Source organism: Papio anubis, chromosome X, assembly GCF_008728515.1.
Source record: "Papio anubis isolate 15944 chromosome X, Panubis1.0, whole genome shotgun sequence".
Classification (NCBI taxonomy): Eukaryota; Metazoa; Chordata; class Mammalia; order Primates; family Cercopithecidae; genus Papio; species Papio anubis.
This window is the reverse complement of record NC_044996.1, coordinates 31,083,431-31,106,237: the sequence shown is the minus strand read 5'-3', so window position 1 is coordinate 31,106,237 and position 22,807 is coordinate 31,083,431. Positions and strand designations below refer to the sequence as shown.

The 22,807-nt window shown below is 38.7% G+C and overlaps 1 protein-coding gene across 4 annotated transcripts in view; it reads left to right on the top strand.

The window, feature by feature from the left end:
* The window catches only part of GRIA3 (glutamate ionotropic receptor AMPA type subunit 3), a 312,783-nt gene that overhangs the window by 148,057 nt on the left and 141,919 nt on the right, over nt 1–22,807 (top strand). The window lies entirely within an intron of this gene.

Below are 22,807 nucleotides of genomic sequence, written 5' to 3'. Positions count from 1 at the left end.
GTCCCCTTAAAAAGATTTACACATTTCCCCTTCAGTTTTAACTGTATTTCTCTTTATTCCATAGAAAATTTACAGATAAGTCTCAGCATATCCTCTGCCTAAATTATAGCATATGCTAATTTAGTGGGGCCCAAACCAATATGTTTCAATGTTCTACCCCAAATATTATATAAGGTATAATTTCACCTTGAGATATTCCAGGCTAAAATCACTTCATCATGGATGATGTGAAGGTAGCATTTCTTAAGGACAGATTGCTGAAGCAGGTCAATCCTTCAGGTATATTTCATTTCAGAAATCCTGGCTGTCACTTTGAAGATGGTAGTTTTAAGAAATGAAAGTAAGTCAGTTTCCTAAATAAAACAGTATAAGCAAGATTAACATTAGGGGCCCTTCAAAAGTATGAGACTGTAACTCAAAGGGGAGAGTGCTCACATTTCAAAATATGTCTAGAAATTGTGGTCAATTGAGCACTGTTGCCTACAGCTGGACCTAGGACAAGTGAAGCAAAAATGTTATAGCTACATGCTTGCTCCCTGCCTCACCCTTACTCAGCAGATAGTTGTGCTGCCCAGTTCCTCTCCACTTTGTTGGCCCCTTTTTATTCCAGCCCTTACTTTCAATGTTCCTTGCAGAACATTGAGCTGACTTACCAATCCAAAAGACAGTTTGGGTTAGCAATTCTTTCTTCTTGGAATATTTTGTTTGCCATATAGTTGAATAAACACAAGCTTGGGAATAAAATAGACATGATTTCTAATTTTAGCTCCCTGATTTCCTTGTTGTGTGACAACGGGGGCAGTGACAATTTCTTTGGGGCTCATATTTCTCAGTTTAAAAGACTGTTCCACTATCTTCCTTTCATGGTTGTTGTGAGGATCAAATAAGATTATATGTGGAAAGCACTTGGTACAGTGCTTGGCACTCGGTAGGTACTCAGTAACTGATGACCATAGCTATTTGCTCATGAGTGGTGAGTTTCTGTGTTCATGAAAATGAATTATTTGAGAACTATTGCTAAAGAACAGTGTCCTTGTGGCTTCCCCAAGGTATCAGTTAAATCTAAGGTCATATCATGAGAGCAAAGTCTGAGAATTGGGCTATACTCAGGTCTCACTAAATATAAGTTTAGCATGTTAGAAGACCTCTCTGGTTTGTTTGTTTGTTTTTCCTGTGATATAACACTGGGTAACACATGTTGATTGATAAGCTCAAGAACTATTTGAGGATTAACTAGATTTTTCAGCATCACTGAAAATAATTAAAGGCATTAAAACCTTGAACCACATATGCTAACTGGGCATTTTTAATAACAAATATATATGTACTGAGTGCTTACTATGTTTCAGATATTATTTTAAGCAATGTATGTGTCTATATATGTATGCTTATATATCTCATGAGTTAATCCTCATATTATCTCTGTAGGTAGATGGAGATATTATTTCCATTTTACAGATGAGGAAATTGAGACTTAGAGTTCATGCAACTAATAATTGGTAGAGATGGAACTGGAACCCAGGGAGGTTGACACCAGGTACTCTTAATCACTGCTCTGATTGGATTTGCATCTGACAGAATTTTCCAATCAGAATAGATTCAACCAAAAGTTATAAGACTTCTTGATACCCTCATATCTTTTACCTTATTCCATAGTATTCCCTTTCATCCTATCCAAAGTCTGAAAAAGAAGATGGTCAGGAGCCATGGTTAATATAAATTATAAATTTGGAGGGACAGGGATACAGAAGTAAATTACTCAAATTTTTCTTCCTCTTCTCCACACCTACTGCCACAACTTACCCTGAAGCACTAAGTCTGATCAGTCTTCAATGCTAGAGTTTATCTAAAACATTTTCTATACTTAGGATTCTAAAGTTCTTCTAGAGACCTGTTTTCAGAGACATGGTTATAAGCAGAGAGTCAAACAGTCTTCCACCACTACATAGTAGTGACTCTATACTTCACTTAGGTCTGTGTCCTCCATGACATTCAAATTATATGATGGGTTGGGTAGATGACAGACAGTACGGCTATACTGGAGCCACCCTAAAGCAAATCAGGATGTCATTTCTTTACCAGCCTGTGTCTAGCGGTGGGCTGGCTGAGAAGTCTTTCAGCGTCTTCAAAAGACAAACACAAGTAAAGGATATGACAGATGTTATTACCTGGATTTCAGAGGTCAATCTGAGATCATGCCCCCATGAGAGAAACAAAGAGTATACAGAAAGTGATCTCTTGGAGTAGATGAGTAATTGCTTAGCTACCTAAGAAATCACTGAATATTCAGGAGGTAATTCATAAAGAAGAAGGAAGGCAAATGGGATCAGACCTCCAGGTTGGGCATTGTAATTTACATGAAAACTGCCCCAGACAAGAGCCAGCCAACTGTTCTGAGGTTAAGCATCACACAAGGGTTTATATTCAGAATACTATACTAGGCACCATTAGGAGAAACAAAAGTTCTTTCTATTTGTAATAGCCCTTAGCAATGTGATTCAAGTCAGAGAGCAGTATCTTGACAAATGAAAAATAATATAACAAAAACTAGGTATGTAAATGCTGGTAGACTGAAAGAAATTAGAAAAGCCTAGAACTTAGTTTTGCATGTGATTGAACCATTCATGAAATGTAAGGTGAAAGTATTCTTAGTACCTGTAATATCTCTCCATCTTCTTCTCCCAAGTGCATATTAAGGACTATATGTAAAAGAGGATATCCCATTCCTCTTTGCTTTCCCTGCTTCCCAATTTCCTAATGGCAAGCTTCCAGAGTAGATCAATACATGGCCGAACAACCCACTGGCCTTCCTTCATGTCTTACTGTATTTTAGTAGGTTGTTCCCTTCTTTCCCCTGCCTCCAGCCATTCCAGGTGTCTCTCTGTAAGTTGGCTGCCTTATTCTTCCTTTTCAAGGACACTTTTTGTTACCTAACCAATCATGGTGTCCAAATCGTGGTCACTATTTCTTAATCTAATGACATGGCAATTTGATGCTATTACTTAACACTTATTGGGCTACCTGAATTAATATATTTAAGCAATAATGCACCCAAAACTACAGAATGGTGTCCCAAAAGTAAAACCTATGGTTGGATTTCTTAAAGATGTTTATTGGAAGCATGGTTTATCTTAAGTCTAACCTAATATCTCCAGGCCCTAAGCAAGTGAGACTCTACTTGCGGTAAAAGCCTTCAACAACATATGTTAGGTGACTTTGACACTCACTGACAGCCTTAAATAAACTTGTTCTATAAATGCAAAAATATTTATCCTAGGAGTTAGTAGCAGACATCAGTATTCTATATTTAGGAATTTTATCTTCGGCTTATTAAAAAAGATGGCCCAATTCTCTGGTCATACTTCACACTAGACTGGCTAGACTGGCTTTGTGACTATTTAGAAGTAAATCCCCTCTGGGAAAACAAAGAAAAAAACTCATTCAATATCATTACTTTGAAACAGCAAGACTCTTGTTTATTTCAGATGATAGAAGCTTTAGTGTCAAAAAGGAAATGTTCTACTTAATCAACAGTTCCCTCCTCCCATTAAACAAAAATCTGATAAATGTTTGATTATTTCTTGTGAGGTTTGGGGGTTTTATTTTTAAAATAAACACAAATTCAAATTAATTTTCATTAGGGAACTTTTTGAGAGTCCTTGGGATGACTGAAGACACGTTGGGGTTTTGTAAAGCAGAGTACAGAAGCCTTGAAGCAGGAGAGCTGGATTCTAGCCCCAAGCTGTATGAGTTCAAAAAATCAATCTCTCTACATCTTAATTTCCTGAACTGTAAAATGAATGTGTGGAATATGATGGTCTTTTCCAGTTCCATCAGGCTATGGTTCCCACAGCTGTGAAAAACAAGGTAGGAAATCTAGTTCAAAAAATATTGATTGATTCCCAACCCATTTTGCCACACTCAATGCTAGGGTGAGGAGAAAAGGACATGTCTTCCCTGCTGAAGAAGCTTGCAATCTAGTAGGGCGATCTGTCAATGCAATAATTCTAGAAGTCAGAATATGATAAATATCTAAAAATGTGTGAATCAACTTTCCTGCTTTCTCAGGTTTCCGGGATGGTGACCATCATTGATTTCTCAGCTGACTGACACTCTTACACACCTCAACATCAGTGAGCTTTGCTGAGACTTGGAGACAGAGATGATGGGAAGATTGAGATAATGTATCTTAAGGCCAGGGCACAGCCTGGAAGTTTATCATTTACCTCTATCCTTAGAACACAGAACAATAAATGTCTGCATTAAAAAGAGTTTCTGGTTAATCAAAGCTGTGCCACATATGTATATATAAATAAATATGGCCTCAACCCTTCTAAGAAATACCTAGGGAAAATCCCTATTAACTAAGGGCCTCTGGTAATTGGATTCTGATTAACTGAGATTTGTTTGTTTATCATAAGACTATCATAAGTTCCTCATTATATCCACATTCACTGTTATCCTCCTGCTCAGATCCAAAATATAGTAGATTGCAATACAGATGTATTAAATCAAGACCTTTCCTCTCCCTTTAACACCAGCATTTTAGCATTAAGGCTGGTATCTTACTCCAAAATTATAAAAATATGGACCAATTCAAATAGAACAATAAAACTGATGCAAATATCCTCTTTATTTTGAGTTAATCCCATCACTTAAGTCAAGTGAGATCTCCAATTCATACTTTTTTAAAAAAAGGAAAGGAAACCCTAGCCATATATAGCTGTTTCATCCCTCCATAGGCAGTGAGTGTGTTTTTAGTTGGCAGAGGAAGAAAGAACCCTGATACCTCTTACTTTGTATGACTTGCACTGTGAACACCCAGTTAAGCCTTTGCAGGCACTGAGAGATTAAGTCCTATGAGTTAGAAATACTAGCTTGTAAACATTAATGAAATTTTTTAAATCATCATCCAGTTTTATTAGGAAATTTTCCCAGATTAAGAGCAACAAAAATGTAGCAATTAGAGTGTTCATCACACAGCTGTATGATTACAGGAGTCTTGTTCTAGATTCTAACAGATGTTCTAACAAACAGTTTTGTGAGGGCTGCAAGAACCGTAGTTTACAAAAGCAACACAAAAGCTAGTTATTGTTCAAGCTCACATTGCCACAGGACCCTTATGTTTAAAATAATTTACACTCTTGAGCTCCTCTACCGAGAGGCATCAAGCAAATACAAATATAGCAATAACAAAAAATAAAATAAAATGTGCAGACTCAAGTTCTTTACTGCACTAACACGGAAGGGCAAAGGACATTAATTGATCCATGCAAAGTTCTGGACTTTGATGAGACCAAATATGGGAATCAGCCATGGACTAGTTTGAAGGCATTGTTACCAAGCCACCGCCTGGCCCTTCCAGTCAAATTAAGCTCATCCTTTCAGGGACAGATTTACTTCAGTCCAGATTTGGCAAGGTCAAATTATCTCTGCTCAAAAGTTATGACAAATTGACAAGTGAGGGGCACCATTCAATGGGCCTGGGCGGGGGCTTGAGGAGATTGGTACATTACCAGAGATGGAGCTACAGTGGAAGAGATTCATAGCCAGATACCACTATATATATATATATACACACACACACACACACATATATATATATATGAAATATTATATGTAGCCTCCCAAATATAAACCACCGCCACCCTACTCTAAAAAAGAATAGCAACTGATCAAATATCTCCTAAAGGAATACAGTATTAAGCCAATGACTAGCAATCTGGCTGAGTTCTATCTATTTCAAGATCATTGTGTGACCTTGCACAGCCACCTCACCTTTCATCATCTCATGAACTTCAGCCATAAACTATAAAAATCCTTCTCTGCCTTACTGGGATGACATTAGTATGAATCAGGCAATTTCTCTAAGGTATTCTAAGATCCTCAGAGAGTGCAAGTCTACAAATAAAAGGTATTATAATTAGAATCACTGCACCTCATTTCTTAAGGGGGAGAAAATGAATAAAGGAAGGAATGTGTGGTCACTGAGCCTGAGACTCAAAAGGCATTTAAAAGCTCTTTCTATCATCTGAGGTAAGTCTCAAGAGAGGGAAAGTGATCTGGTGGAGTCCGAGAAGAGTTCAGTGAAGAACCTTCATGCCGCCTGTGAAAGTGGCTAGGACATGCTCCCAGGACATTAGAAGCCTTCCTGTTTGTCTTTGACAATATAATGTTACTTCACTATGATCACCATAAAGGTTTAGATTTGTGAATACCACCAAGAGAGTGGCAAGTGCTTTGATTATGATGTTGTAGGCCAAAAAGTTCTTGCCTTCCATAGTGGTATTAATTGTTCATAAAAAAAGAATAGTATACTCAAACACAAGTGGTGTAACTGAAATTGTTTTCATGCCTTTAATTATCTCAATAGCAGAAATCCTAGCTCTAGGTATAACTGGATAATTAGTGGGAACAGAGAAACGGAAGAATGGGATCCCTTTCAGAGTTCAGCATTGGCCCAGAATGTGCCTGCTGAGCTTAAGAATGGGGACACAGAAAAAGGATAACTAGGTAAACGGATTTGCAAATCAGAACCTGGAGATTATGCTATCTAAAAGACATACACATTTGCTGAGGTAAATAAGAGAAAGACAAAATAGAGTGTGACCTCAGTAATACTCTGTCTTGGATTAAGAGATAAGGATCTAGAGACACTGAAACAATGGACTAGGTAGCCAAAGAGGGTACTGTAGAAAGCTTCTTAATGGGCACTTTTAAGTACCTTGCCATCACTATCTTTTGAACAGCTCTGAGGGTCCTTTTCACTCCTCTTGACCTATTTCAAACTACTGCTTGTGCTTAACTTGAAAACTTCCTACTCAACAAATTGTTCCTCCTGCTTCCTTTGACCAATATAAAATCAATTGTTGTTTGACAGAATACTTCGTTGCCGTTTTCTCAAAGGTGCAAAGGGGAAAAAAACACCTTATTTTTACACACATTAACTTAATTTCAGTCTTACCTACTCAAGCACAACATAATCCTTCAAACTCTGACCGAAGCCCCTTCACCATTTGGTGTCCATGGCAACCGCCACCAAGCCACTCAGAGAGTTGCAAGCAGTGGCAGAAAAGTGCATCTCCCAACAGAGCCATTAGCTCTTCTGCATTAACCCCATCAATAAAAGGTGGCAGCAGGCCCAGCCCTGCATTTTCTTTCATCGGGGAAGAGGAATGTTGTCAGTGTTTCCTTCCCAGAGAGTGAGAATTGGGTGTGGCTACATCTCACACCCAACCTGTTGAAAATAAAGCCTTGAGTGTAAATTACTGGAACTAACTAGGAGGACAATTTTCACTTGAGGAAACTTCCCACAGGTATGCTTCCCCAATGACTCTGTCAACTGCAGCCTCCACCACAACACTGCTTGCTAAACTACAGCCAGTAATCTTAAACCCCACAAAGACAATAAACATGAAATCCTAGCCACTTTCTTCAATGGTCCTTAGCACTCAGTGACCTTCAGGTCATACTCTTTGTTACCCATGTCAGGAAGGCATGAATGACAATTTCATGCCATCAAACTATATTTTATTTATTTATTTATTTATTTATTTATTTATTTATTTACTGAGACAGAGTCTCGCTCTGTAGCCCAGGCTGGAGTGCACTGGTGCAATCTCGGCTCACTGCAACCTCCGCCGGCCGGGTTCAAGTGATTCTCCTGCCTCAGCCTCCTGAGTAGCTAGGATTACAGGCATGCGCCACCAAGCCCGGCTAATTTTTTGTATTTCTAGTAGAGATGGGGTTTCACCATATTGGTCAGGCTGGTCTCGAACTCCTGACCTCGTGATCTGCCCACCTCGGCCTTCCAAAGTGCTGGGATTACAGGCGTGAGCCACCACACCCGGTCCCATCAAACTATATTTTTTAATGAAAAAGAGCAATGTCAATAATGGTCTAGGTACTGGAGGATTTACGAGCCAATAGTAAATGGTATGGTTTCCTCCAAATACAGAGAAAGCTGTTCAGTCTACAAACTGTTTTTATGTGTTCCATATTTTTGCTTTGTTCAGAGCTTAGCTTAAAAGTTGTCAGATATGAATTTCCCTTTACTGTACTCCAGAGGAAGACTAAGATGTTTCATGGGAATGGTTCTGTTTGTAACATAATTAAAACAGAATCCAACATATCTAACAGAGACATTTTTGCATAAAGAGAACCATCTCAGACTAGGTTCTTTGTGGAAACTAAAAAGGACCCACTACTCAAGTGTCTTCTTCATAGAATCTACATAAATAGGAATAATATTTAGAGTAGAAGGAACAAGTGAGTGGTTTTATCTTCTCAAATGCAAGAAAAAGAAAACAGAAGGCTATTATGCACAATCCTTTCCAGTATATCCACTGAAATATAAGGAAATGGTTTCAAGCTCTCCATAAAAAGCAAGACATCATGACTAATCACACTGCCTATCTCTGTAGTCCTGTATAAGAACTAGTAAAGAAAAAGTGAAAAACCAGTAAGACATAGTTCCAGCCCTCAAGAAACTCATAGTTTATAGGGAAGCAGCCAAGTAAACAAATGATCATAGTCTAGTGTGATAAGTGCAGTGGCAGAAAGGAACACAGATCTTAATGGAAATGCAGAAGAAACATCCTAACTCAGCCTGACTCAGATCAGGGAGGGTTTTCTCCTCAGGATTGGTTGAACTAAGTTTTCAAGGACCCATTGAAGATCATCTGGTTTGGAAAGGGATGGAAATTTATAATTGCATAAGTATGACAATCCCCACTTATATGTCAGCATGAATGCTGGTAAGCAGTGCTGATTCAAAAATTGAAACTGACTCAGATGTCATAAGACAGAACAGTAAACTGATACTAATAAGAACATGGGTTATACTGGCCAGAACACAATTTGACCTTTCATCATGACCTTTGAATCCTCAAAAAACAGACATTTTCCATCAGCCAGTACAGTAACATGGTATCTGAAATGAGATGATTCTGCTTAAGCATTAAACTACCTCCCTTCATTTTACAGTGAAGAAACTGGGGTGCTGAGAGAGACTGACATAAACAATGGCCACACAACTAGTGAGTGAAAGAGCAAGGATTTAAACACAGATTTGTCTCCAGTGCTCATACTCTTGGTGCCACACCACCCAAGATTATGCCATTACATGGACCAAATAAGCATCTATTTATGGGTTCCCTTGAATAGGCCACCTGCCGTCTTGCCCCCATTTCACGTCCCACCCAACTGCCTGTAATTAGCGTTTAGATTGAGATAGTCTGTTCACATGAAAGCATACTATACCAGAAAGATAAAATTTAAAGTTACTATTATTTCCCATCCTTCTTCCCAGTTTTTGGAGTCCTTTCCTTTCTCATTATCCATGAATATTCATTGTATATCTGCATACAGGCAACATGAAACTGGAGCCCTGCCCTCAAAGACATATCGTTTAATTGGGATGGTAAGACACGTGCCCTAAATAATTAGTAGACTGAGGGAAAGATGAGAAGTAGAGATTATATAGGAATTCACAGGGGGACGTGCACTAGACAACTGAAGCAGAATATAAGGCTTCATGAGGGCAGGGTGTTTTGTGTTTTGTTAATTGTTATATCCCTTGCATCTAAAACAGCTTGGAGCCTAATAAGTACTAAATAAACATTTGCTGAATTAAATAAATATGCTTCTTGACTTGTTTTAGGAAAAAAAGTCCTGATGTTTATCATTTGGAGACTAACTCTCAGTCCTGTATGCATTCCATTTCGTGGCTTTTACTCACAGTACACACACAGCAGGAGCTCTCTAGGGAGATTTGTAGAAATGACTATTCACCCTATGACGACTTAAACCTTTGCAAAATCCTAGCAAAGTTGTGTGCTGCTCCCCGCCACAGATGGGTGTTTCCCAGCGATGAAAAATAACAGGGAGCCAGAGCTTTTTGTTTGTTTATTTGTTCATTATGACCTCAAGCTCTTTTCAGCAAAGGGCACAGCCCTTAGATAGCAATGCAATTCTGGGAAATACAACTCCATTATTTGCTTGGCTCATCTAACAAGATAGAATGCAGACTCTGATTTAAAAGCAAGCTCCTTTAATGAGTTTTAGTTAGGGTTGATGGATAAACAGTTGTTATTACTGTCAGCAGGCACAGGTTGTAAATCTCTGTTTTCAATACTTATATTCCATTACAGGGAACTCAGATGGGCATCAGAATACAATTTCTTTTAAAAGGTGGAATTAAGGGGAAACAAAAGAGCAGTTTCAAATGTAGTCATTTTGTGTATCCCCGGATGGCCAAATTCTTGGTCTTCCAAGGCTCCACATTGTGTTATGATTTTTTGTAACTTATTTCATTTTTACCGTTGTACAAATTCTTATTACTTTTGGCTTCCAGGGCTTGGAAAGATATGGACAATTAGAATGTATCAGAACACTGAAAGGAAACCCAAGCATTCATTAAAAAAATACGTGAGGCTAAACCCATCCTTCTCTCACCATGACTTACACTAACCTCGCACTACCACAGTGTTGTGCCAGCACATAATTTCAAGTAAAAGATCTATATTAATACAAATGGAAAATGATCGAATTTCATAACAAACAATGCTAAATTTGTGTGTTCTCTGATTTCCTCCAAAAGCTTACAAAGCCAAAATTGTGTTCAGTTCTGTGGGTGCATCTAAGAAATTAGAATATCATGTACCACCATACAGGTATTGTGCTAAACATATTGCCCACTATAATCCTTTCACCTTCCGAGAGGTGTAGCTCAGAAGGTACCTGGTTTATCATAGAGTCTAAATAAAAATTAAGAGCCACACCTAAAGTAGGCTTATACTCTAAAAACAAAAATGTTTTATTAGGAAACTTTCCTGAACTAAAGCAAGAGTAAACACTGCCTTGTAGAGCTTTCCATATTTTTCAAAGATTTTTCCTGAAGTAGCTTCTTCATCCTCTGAAGTAGATAGGACTAAAAGTGTTTTTTTTTTTCCATTACATAGGTGAGAAACAGACATAAGAAGGTTAAATAACTTGCCTAAGACCACATGGTTAAAAGCACTAAATTTTAATCCTTATTTCCTAAAGACCTAGACCTATTTTATGTACCACATCTAAAGGGATGCATTTGGAAAGACACCAATGAAACTCTTGTTGTACAACATTAACTATGCCTGCCCCAATCAGCACCCCCTGCTTTTGAAAGGTATAGCTAATAACCTTTACTTCGGGCTTGGGCATTTCTCTTTCCCCCATCCCCACTCTATTTCCTGAAAGAACAATTAAGATCCATCTGGGACTAATTATAGTGATTCTTGAATTTGAACTTGCAGCCATTACCCAATTGAGGTCACTTATTTTAAATTAACTTGCCTGGTCAAAACACAGGTTTGGTTATCTTCAGAGCCCAGTGCAGAGAGGCACCAGCTCACTCAGACTTTTAATTAACTAGCTAAATAACCTGCACTGTGACAAGCTGCCTATGATTTGATGGACTCATTCATTTGCATTCAGACAAGGATCAAAATACATTGTCAGAGCTTCAGGGACTGAGTCCTAGAAACCTTCACACAGTCTCTTGTTAAAGGCTGTGAGCCACTTCCCTTTGGTTCCCTCTAATTATTTTTCCTGTGCTTTTGTTCTGATTATCCAACATTCATCACAAGTGCAGCTTGTGATTAAACAATAACAACTCATGTCATATGTGATAGGGAATCGAAAAGTGGAGTCATGATCATATGAACCAAACACAAAGCTTTGCAAAACAATTAGGGGAAACCAAAGGGAGATTCCCTGGATGCCCAGCAACAAAGGAGAATTTCCAAAGTTTCAGGCCACAACTGTTCCCCACTTAGGTAATAATACATAATAATGGTAGGTACTCAGTCTTTTTTGAACTGAATTCTTGGTGGGAGCTGACCATCCCATAATAGTAGTGACAGTTGTTATCATCAATAATTATTATTATAGCTTCCAACATTTAGTTACTGGGTTCTTGAGTCAGATAAATCTGATTTTGACTTCAAGCTCTATCATTTTCAGCCTGTGAGGCATGAGACAAATTACCCAACTTCTCTGTGCCTCAATTTACTAACCTGGAAGATAAAATCAATAACAGCGCCTACCTTAAAGGATTGTGGTGAGGCTTCAATGAGATGAAGTGTGTGAAAAAATCGTTTAACACCATGCCTTGTACATAACAAAAGCTCAATACATTTTAGCTAATGTTTGTCTTGTTACGTCCCACCACCAGGCCTTTATCCAGGGCATCTTTCCACCTGGGATTCTCTCTTTTCTTCTCCCTGCCAGCAACAGTTCCCCTCATCATTCAAAACCTAGTCTAAAAGATCCTTCTTTTCTCTACAGTGGAAAGCCTTCCCTGGTTCTATTTCCTGCATGTAAACTTGTTTAGTGCCCCCGTCTCTTCAGTACACTTGCTGCAATACACTTTTCAGATTTTCTATTATTTTAAATAGACCATCTTCTACTGTTTCATAGGCAATCTGGACTTTTCTTCAGGATGTACTATTGTTTAAGACTTCCAGAATATTTATATAGATAACATATACAGAGAAAGAGAGAGAGAGAGAAAGAAAGAGAAAGAGAGATTGAGCATCTCATTTGATTGTCCAGGCTGGAGTGTGGTGGAGCAATCATAGCTCACTGTAGCCTCGACCTGCTAGTCTCAAGCGATCCTCCCTCCTATGCCCAGCAATTTTTTTTTTTTTTTGAGATAGGGTCTCTTTATGTTGCCCAGGCTGTGAAACATTTACTGAGAACTACTCCAGTGCCACACATTGGGGCTGTATGCTGTGGAGTACAAGAGATGAGTAGAGATAGGGATGGGAGAATGGAAGCAGCATTGGTTGAATCCCCTTATATTGCAGGTGTTCTGTTAGGAATTTTAAAAGCTTTTACTCATTTAGGTCTCACAATAAACCTAAAAGTAAATGACCTAGTTACTTCTATTGTACAGATGTGGAAACTGAGATTCAGAGAGGTAAAATGACTTGTGAAATGTCACCTCATCTTGGGAGAGGAATAACTGGTCGATCTGACTCCAGAGTCCATTCTTATCATAACTATGCTTTATTGCCCAACTCAGTTTTTTCTTTTTTGTTTTATCAACTGCAGTGTTGTATGTCAAAGCAATATATAAACTTTAAAGTGTTATATATGTGACATAAGGTGATTGCAGTATAGCAGATGCTATTGGTGCCCTACCCATATCCCCTCAGCACTAACCTTTCCTATACCTGCCAAAAGCATCCTATTGTAGGCACATGCTGTTCTCCTCTTGAAGACTTTCTCTCACTCTGAGAGTGAGACAAGTCAGAAGAGTTAGGGAGGAATTAATATTTCCCAAAGCAGTTATAAGCTAATGGTGAATGGGAGTTGAAAGTCAAAGACCCCAACTTCCTGGCCCTTTTGGTGGGTATATTGTCCATCACCTCCAGAGGTCCCAGAGGTAATTTGCTGATTAATACACTGTTTTGTCATCTTTCTTCTCCCTGTCTCATTTCCTTGCTCCCCTAGCAGTTCTTCGTAGAATCACCTCCAATTAAACTACTGGCCCTCAAATCTTTGTCTCAGGGTCTGCCTCCAGGAGAGTCCTGTTTAAAACAACAATGTTTCAGAAATTCTTTTTTTGGCTCCTTTCCCAGGAGTCTGTGTGAGTGTCCTCAAGCTGCTCCCTGCTTACCCACGACTTACCATGGGTGATCCCCAAGGGACCACCTCAGAGACTCAGTGTGTCCCTTCTTATCCCCTTTGATGAGGATCCCATCATTGAGGGTCCTGCTTTTAGATTTTCAAAGTGCATCTATTATCAGATAGAAAGGTGGTTCTTAAATTTCAGTGTGCATCAGAATCACCAAAGGTGAGATGTTAAAATGCAGGCTCCCTGGACCTAACCCAGACTTGAGAATTAGAGTCTCTGGAGAGGAGCTCAGGTGCTTGCATTTTCTAGATTCCCCAGGTGATCCACGTAGTGTACACTTTGAGAAATACTGTCCTAAGACATCCGTGTAGACTGGGCCTCAAGGGAATGTAGATTATGTTCCTTAGTGCTCTCTCTACCCCCAAGGCCTCTGTGGATTCGAGTAAGAAATCCTGGAATAGTTATGCTTCCCTGCTCCTATAATGAAGCATGAATAAGGCCAAGATCCAGATGCTACTGTCAGAGTAGGGCAGCCCAAGACTCCTAGGCAATATTCTACAATGCGGAGGAGAGATCCATGTTACTGACTGCCAAATTATTGCTCTCACCTCTCTCACTGCCCACCCCAACCCCTAATCTCCCCTGTATTGGAAACACTGTGATGACTTCACGTGCCCAGTTAGGTTATGACCTGTGCTCCTTTGTCTCTGGGTGGGAGCTCCCCTTTACAACACACACACACACACACACCCTTGCCAAACATGGCTACTGTAGAGTTTGAGTTCACGGTTTTGATCAGTGCTAGGGGCGGGAGGGGATGGCACAGAGGAAGGTGGCAGTGCGGGTTACTTTGTTGTCGGTTTACCCCCAGCTTCTCTTGTCCTTTTTGCACTCTCAACTTAAATGCCCAAACTTCAAGTACAAACCTCAACTCCTTCCCTCCATCTCCAGCCCAGTGTCATCCTAACCAGTGGCCCTAGTATGCCTCTGCACCTGAGTAATGATGCCTTTCCATGGCCCCCATCCCACAGCAGCAGGAAACCTCTTCTCTACCTCTTGGGCTGGGGAGACAAAAATCAGGGAAGGCTTCTTGGAGGAGGCCTTGAGGGATTGATGTGATTTCTACAGAGAGGGATGAAGGGAAAAGGCATTGAAATAAGGAGTAAGGAAGGGAGAGCATAACTAATATAGGATAAGCATTGGGCACTCTATAGATACATTACTTCATTTATTCCTCACTGCAATTCTATGAAATAGGTACTAATGGTAGACCCATTTTACAGATAAGCATACCGAAACTCAGAATATTTAAGTTAATTGCCCAAAGTCATACAGCAAAGTAGGAATTCTAAGCCAGGCAGTCTAGCCTGTACTCTTGACTACCCTACTCTACTGCCTCTCAACTATTATACTCCTTATTTTACAGATAGAAAACTGAGGCTGAGAGGTTAGGTAACTTGCCTAAAGTTACACAGCTTATAACTGGAAAAGCTGGGATACGTTGTCTTTAGCAGATACCATTCTATTTACTATCTCATCGTTCATACCCTCTGTAACTTAGCTTTTTTCACCAATTATTTCAGTCACCACTCCAATTCTTATGGAGTCAGCCCTAGATACCATCACACCAAATGCTTATAGTTGCTCCCAATGAAAATCTTTCCCCTAGTGTGTAAGCACTGTAAAAGAGCAAGCCTCTTCTGAAATCAAGAGAAATAGACCTCTAAAACACATCTCTCTTCATTTTCAAAATAGCATTCTATTTAAGTTACCTGTTTGTCAGGTTCCCACTTATAAAAGCTACAGGAAAAATTTCTTTAGATCTTTAGTTGGGGACAAAGTACTTTCTATCTATAGCAAATTATGAGTTAATCATTCTCTCCTCAGTTGTACCTTGTACATATTTCTGTTCTCGCACTTCTCCCACTGGGTTATAATTGTCTGTTAACTTGGCTTTCTTTCCCACTCGAGTGTGAGATCCTCCAGGCTAGGGACCAGGTTACTGTGACCTCTGCATCTCCATGGTCTAGCCCCAGAATTGGCACAGAGTAGGCATTCAAAAATGTTCATTAAAAGAAGAGAATAATGAAATGTGGTTAATAGATGCAGCCCTTCCATCCACTTGAGATTTTAATCAATATTCTTTCTGAATCCAGTGGTATGCTGGAAAACTGGCTCCCAGAGAGCAAAATAAAAAGTCCTGATTTGTAGTATTGTTCGATTTTTGTGGTGTTAATGCTCTCATCATGGCTGATTTCAAGCAACCAATGGTTTAATAACTGGCTCACAAAATTTCTGAATATTTAACAATGGGCTTTCAAGAGCCCCCTGTATTTTGCCGAAAGTCTATAATTCTGCCTAGAGTGCTTGAACTGTTAACGTGTCAGTGTGATCAGAAAGGTGGATGAGCTGGCAGAGTGGGGAAAATAATGCCAGATGCAAATAGCAGGAGTGAAAGACCAAACCAAACATTTGTGAATTAAGAGAATTCTGTGTTTGCCTCCCATGAACTAAGCCTCTATCATTTGTCGTCCATTTGCAAATTGAGATCCACTTAGATGACATGGCTCCCAGTAGAGGGAGAAACCTGCCAAGTAAGCAATTATCCTGAAAAATCAAAGGCCTGAAGAACACATTAGGTTTCTCAGAGATATTTACTTTTATTTGAAAATATAAACATGTTCACTCACTTCTTTCAGCAATCAGAAAATCTCATAGAGAAAGATATCAAGTGCTGGAAGCACTGCACAGATGGAAAATGCATAGATGAGGCATAACTAGGGAGTTCAAAAGGAGAACATCCCATCCTCTACATCTCCATATGTTTTTCTTCCCTCCCCACTCAGAGGCTCCATTGTTCTAGGCCGGACTTGGTCTCTAATACACTACCCTACCAGCCATGCTTAAATTTTGCACACAATAATGGAACTACTAAGTAAATGGCAGGATTTGAATCCAGAACCATCTGACTTCAAGGTTTATGACTCTTTCTAGTACATCACCTTTAATAAATACCAATTTGTTTGAAGCTTTAAGGGCAACTCAGATAACATTTATAAAGAATTTTAGATTCTTACAAGTTTAAACACTGTAAGGTGTCATTTTAGGTGTGACGAGTTCTTGATCCTAATAAACACCTAAAGATGGAGAGTTGTGACTCTTGAGCCAATGAAGGTAGTCTTGTTTTATCCCACCCACCCTCAAGTAGCTGTGGCTGGAAATAACACACATTTGAGTAACTACTCAGCCATATGCCAGATGGTGCCATTCCTTAAAAAAAAAAAAAAAAATCAAAGTAATGAATCCACTGGCACTCTCAAGCTTGCTACTCAGTACCCATACAGTCCTTCCTGTATATCTGTCAGAAATTCATGATTATATTGCTTTGGGCCCAAATGATTTTGCAAAATCTATAGAGAACACAAAGATAAAATTTGATATTTAGAATAAGGGTGTCAGTATTAAACCAAACATTGTTGTGAATGTGAATATAGAAATATATAAATAGTTCATAATAAATTTCACAAAATAAGATATCAAGAATGCTGTCATTTAAAATTTACTGTCTAAAATAAATTTCTTGCTAATTTGGGGAGATAGCTAATATCAGAGAAGCTACAAAAGTTATGTACATGGTCGTGTTAAAGAAAAACTAACTTCCCTTTGCTGTGATATTCTAGACTGAATACTAGTTAAAAATCACTCCAATTCTTCCCTCCAAAAAAATCTAGGATATTTCCAAATATAAACAGGTGCCATGAAAAGTCCTCTAGATAAGGTACTCCAAGAACAGCATTTGGAAATGCAACATAGCTTGATAAAGCATCCTTTTACAGGACGCTGGCTGATGGAAAGAGTCAGGAGTTTAAAGTATTTATTATTGGATCCATGACCAAGGACTCTAGCTGATCAAAGCTGCAGGCATCTTGTGTGGGGAAATACATGTAAATTGCTCAGGAAATGGATTTGTAAGTTTCCAGATTTTTTACACAGTCCCAGGCATCATTTGCTACCTTCCAAACTCTGTCCATCATTTTGCTCCTTTGCAATACTCAAGAAGTTTTGAAAGTAGATGAAGATATTCTTAAAAATTCAACCATAAATGGGAAATTAACCTTTCATCAGGATGGGGAAACCTGATCTACATTCTCTCCCCTAAAGATATGACTGCTTTAAGACAATATTTCCCACCATCCCTGGTGGTACACAAGAGGATTTTCAGTGACACCTAGATGAAAACATTTTATTTTCATACGGTTGTATTTATTTTCTTGTATTAGTTGCATTGATATTATCCCTCTGGACATGACTAGATTTAAGTAGTGACTAGCTATAAAGAAAAAAAATATTAAGTAAATAATAGTCATGTGACATGCAGATAAGACAAAAATCATTAAGGATGTTTGTGAAGGAGTGAAATTTGAGAAACAGTGTTTTAGGATTAAGACAATGAAGTGTTCCAACAAAGGTCAACATGTATTTAAATGGCCATTTATCCCCAACAGCAAGAATAATCTGTTGTCCCTTTAATTTATTCATGGCCATTTATTGCCTCTTATTTGTATTGGTTCTTTGCCTCTCCTGCTGTTTAGCATTAAATCTTCCACATATTCCATTCAGTCATGATAAATGCAATGTTAAAGTCTGGGAAGCGAAACTTCCCAAAGACATGTTCTTTGGTGAAATCCTTGTTCTCTAATCCTCACATCCTAGCATTTTATTTGATGCCTTTTTCAATTGCCTTCTCTCTGCATAAGCTTCCCTGTAGACAGCATAAGCATTGATGAGATTCCTCGGTTATACTTCCGTTTTCCTTCTTTACAAAAAGCTTCAGCCTTTTTTTCTCCATCTGTACCACCCCCATCCCCACTGCCATTGGGCTGACTTTGGTATGGGTGACTGGCTCTTCTCTGCCTCACTAATCCAGCACATTTATTCAAGTCAGATGACTGCAATATGAAGCATTGTCATTTGGTGATAGGAGAGCATGTGTGTGCAGATTAAGATTATTAGAAAATAATTCTAACAGAATTGACTTCTGTTATGTATTTAGGAAGACTCAGGCAATTTAGTACCTTGGGGGTTTTATTCATGAAGATGAATACCTTTTATCATTTGGAAGATTTCTTCTGTAAAGTGTGGCATGTTTTAAGGCTGATTTCTGTAGCACACCTCTTATTCAACTTCCAACACAGCCAAACATAAATAGGATGCCATAGGACAACAGTATCTTTAAAAAAAAAATGATTTAACTAGGAGAGCAGGAAAAAATGAAGGGGGCTGAAAAATGTCCCCTCTTTGAACATAAAGAATGTGGTCTAATAGTTTTTTCTTAAAGAGAAAGTAGTCATACAATAAATGAAGAAAACTTGGTGAATTAAACCAGCAATCCCCCACACCCACACTTCTCTCCTAGCCCTTCAGACATTTGCAGGATGCCTAAATCAAAGAGAAACAGAGTAAGGTGAGCATCAAGGCATGTTCTGTACTCAAAGCAAGATCAATCTTTATACATAGATCCTTTTTTGGCGCTGATGTAGAAAATCCAAACAAGGAGATACTTAGGTCTACAAATAACCTAATCTGCATACCAGATGGATCTAAGGGGGGAAAAAACATACACACTTCTCCACACACATATTTTTTTCTAAAATGTGAGCATAGAAAAACAGATGCTTTTGCCTCCCAACGGATCTGTGGGCCTCTCTCAAGTAGTCTTGTGGAGCAATTTCATTTCAAATTTCTAAAATTATGAAAATGTCTAGATTAAACATTAAATTGAAAAGGAAAGGGCCTCTTACATAGAAAGCCAAATGAATATTTTATGAATTATTTTTAACTGCTCAGTGATACCCAACCCCCAATTTCACAGATGAGTGGATACGGGGAGGGGGCCAGTAAGAGGAAGTCTCCCCAAAATGGGTTGACTATGATTCACTAACTTCTTTGACAAATAATTTGATGCTATATGCATGGCTCTGTGTGTTAGTATGTAAGAGCTCCTTCTTCTGCGAATGAAACTCTGCTGTTAAAGCTTCAGTGAATAAGGATTGTGGCTTTTTTTTCTTTCAGATCCTATATGTGAGGATTAAAAATAAATTTCCTTAAAACAATAAATTTTATCTACATTTCACACATTTCCCCTTATTACATTTAATATATCTGCTATCATATCAAGCCATCCATCATTTCCAACAAATCTTACAAAAGCAAAGTGAATACAGAACACGGATTTGGAAACTTGCTATTTCTTCCTTAAATTTCATGGTCGACTGTGAAAACAGCTTTTATACTTGAAGTTCTGCAACTAATTCAGAAAGAGCTATTATAATTACTGTAAAAGCAAAGTTGAATATTCTCTCGGTTACCAAAGTCATTAAGTAACTGAGGGTACAATTCATGCCTTGTTCATCATAACAGATGGAAAGAACAAAGATTTAGGACGAGCTGAATAAGAACCACTCCCATTAACTAGTTTCATTATGCATCGCACTAAGTACAATCCTCCCATCCCACCCTATTCTCACAAGCCCTGTACCAAAAATTCAAAAAAGGGAGAGACCGAGAGCAAAACATGACACTTTTTGCAGTGAGGCCTCCTTTAGCTCACATCAGTAGGATCACAGCTGCTCCATGTAAGTAAGATTTCAAGATAACTGCAATTTACTGTCTTAAGTATTGGGACTTTCAGCATTTCTTACGGAAACCTTCCTGAAAATATGCATATCCTTGGGTTTTTCAGCAGAGATTACTGAACACAATAAAACATAACCTGATGAATTAGGTAGTCACAAGGAACATCCATGATTATACTGTGCAGTAGTATGATGTTGTCTCCTTTTTTCATCCCTTCTTTCTCCTTTAAGTCAGTCTGTCACTTCCACTGCTACTAATACCTCTTTCTAATATCAGTCCCCCCCCTCACACACATGCCTTCTAGTTTGAAGCTTTTAATTTACTGTGAACTGGAAAACCAAGATTGGTAAGAACTATATGTTAAGTAAGAGTTAAGGCACTGAAAGCAAGGATGAGGAATTAATTATGGGCTTCAATGCATCAGCTTTGTGACACTTTAATGTTCCTATCTTTAGATAAGCTTCCTATCCCAGTTTAAAGCTAAATTTTGAAAGGGTGATGTTATAAGAGAGCTACCTTCAAATAAGTAAATTTGTTCTGAGCAGACCAAAGTGGGCCTGAATTAAAGTAGGTATCTTGATAGCTCCAAGTTTTTCTGAATCTGAAAAACAATGTCTCAATGAATGACCCCTTCCCACATTTATATAGCATCACACACTTAAATAATGGACATTTCAAACACTTTTTTTTTTTTTTTTTTTGAGATGGAGTTTCGCTCTTGTTGCCCAGGCTAGAGTGCAATGGCACGATCTCAGCTCACCACAACCTCTGCCCCCCGTGTTCAAGTGATTCTCCTGCCTCAGCCTCCCGAGTAGCTGGGATTACAGGCATCCACCACCACATCTGGCTAATTTTGTATTTTAAGTAGAGACAGGGTTTCTCCATGTTGTTCAGGCTGGTCTCAAACTCCCAACCTCAGGTGATCCGCCCGCCTTGGCCTCCCAAAGCGCTGGGATTACAGGTGTGAGCCACCGCGCCCAGCATCAAACACTTTTGTAGACATTATCCAGTTCGATCCTGGCAACACTTCTGAGATAGGCAGGGCCAGATTATGGACAAGGAAATGAAGGCTCAGTAATTTGCCCACAAACAAACAATTAGCAAATGACAAAATTGGGGTCCTGGGTCCTCATTTGCTGCTCTTTTCACAACACTGATGTCTTCTATTGCTCCCTCTCACCTTCTCTACGCACAAAAAAAAAACCACTAAGCTCTGCCTCCAATGAGAAAGACGTATTCCTTTTCCTTGGATTCCTTCCTTATTTCTCTCTAAGCTCTGCCAGACGTCTTTAAGAATATGGCTCATTTTTCTAGCAGAACTCAAAACCCTCTGGTTTTATTATGTTGAGAGTTGTCAGTTAATTAAAAATTCAACAAATGTATGGTCCCAACTTGCCACCAAAAGTTAACAAATGTCACCAGCAAGAATGTCTCTCGCAAGCGGACACTGAAGAATACATCCCAGAAGATACCTAACAGCTCATTTCGTGTCATGGAAACATGAGAAATCATATCCTCAAGACATTCGTTAACCTTTCATTTCCTCCATAAATAATCAGTCAGAAATGTGGCTCATAATTTAATAAAAAACTATGCTCTCTTGTCCTCTCTCTCTCTCTCTCTCACACACACACACACACACACACACACATACAAACACATATACTTAAAATGACTTGTTGAAATGACTTGAGGGCTGTAATGCCAGCATCATAGTCAAATGTATGGTTCCACTTCTCTGGTCAACGTAAACATTGCCTCCTCCATGACGACTTCCCTGTTCATCTCAGGCCTTAAATATCTCTTCCTCCTCTTGTCCAAGAATTTATAGCAATTACTAGCATTTGCTACTTAGCATATATTTAGAAACCATGTGAAGTACTGCCAAGAGTATGGGTTCTAGAGGCAAATGGACCCAGATTCCAATTCCAGTTTTACCACTTCCTAGCTGTGCGGCCTTGGAAAACTTACATAAACTCTCTCTGACTGAAGTTCCTCATCTGTAAAATGAAACTAATGATACTTAATCTGTTAAACTGTTCTGGGGATTAAATACATATAAAGCACTTAGCACCATGCCTGCATATAATAAGCACTCAAATAAGGACAGGTAGACTTATTATTATTACAACCTTTCATGTATAGTTCTGGTTTGATATGTGTGCAATTTTGAGGCCTTCTCACTTTGTTCTAAACCCTTTAATAGCTGCATCCAGAGAGGAATTTATCATAAAGCTTAAACTTAATGGCCCCTCACTTGCACAGCTTCTTTCCAAGGCCTTGTTCCAAATTATGACATTCATAATTTTATAGTTTTTTAAAGAAAGATCCTAAAATCGCATTAGCTTCAGGCCAGTACAAAACCTGGTTCCACCTCTGGTTGTGTCTTTAACCTCTATGTTATCCTGTTCCCTCCATGGGTACTCATGGTAGTACTTTGCACACAGTCAGTACTCAATAAAAATCCTCAATTAACCAGAATGTTTCCTGAATTTGGCTTCAAGGAAATAAACATCAATTATTTAGTCAAAAGCTTCTAACTTCTAAACAACA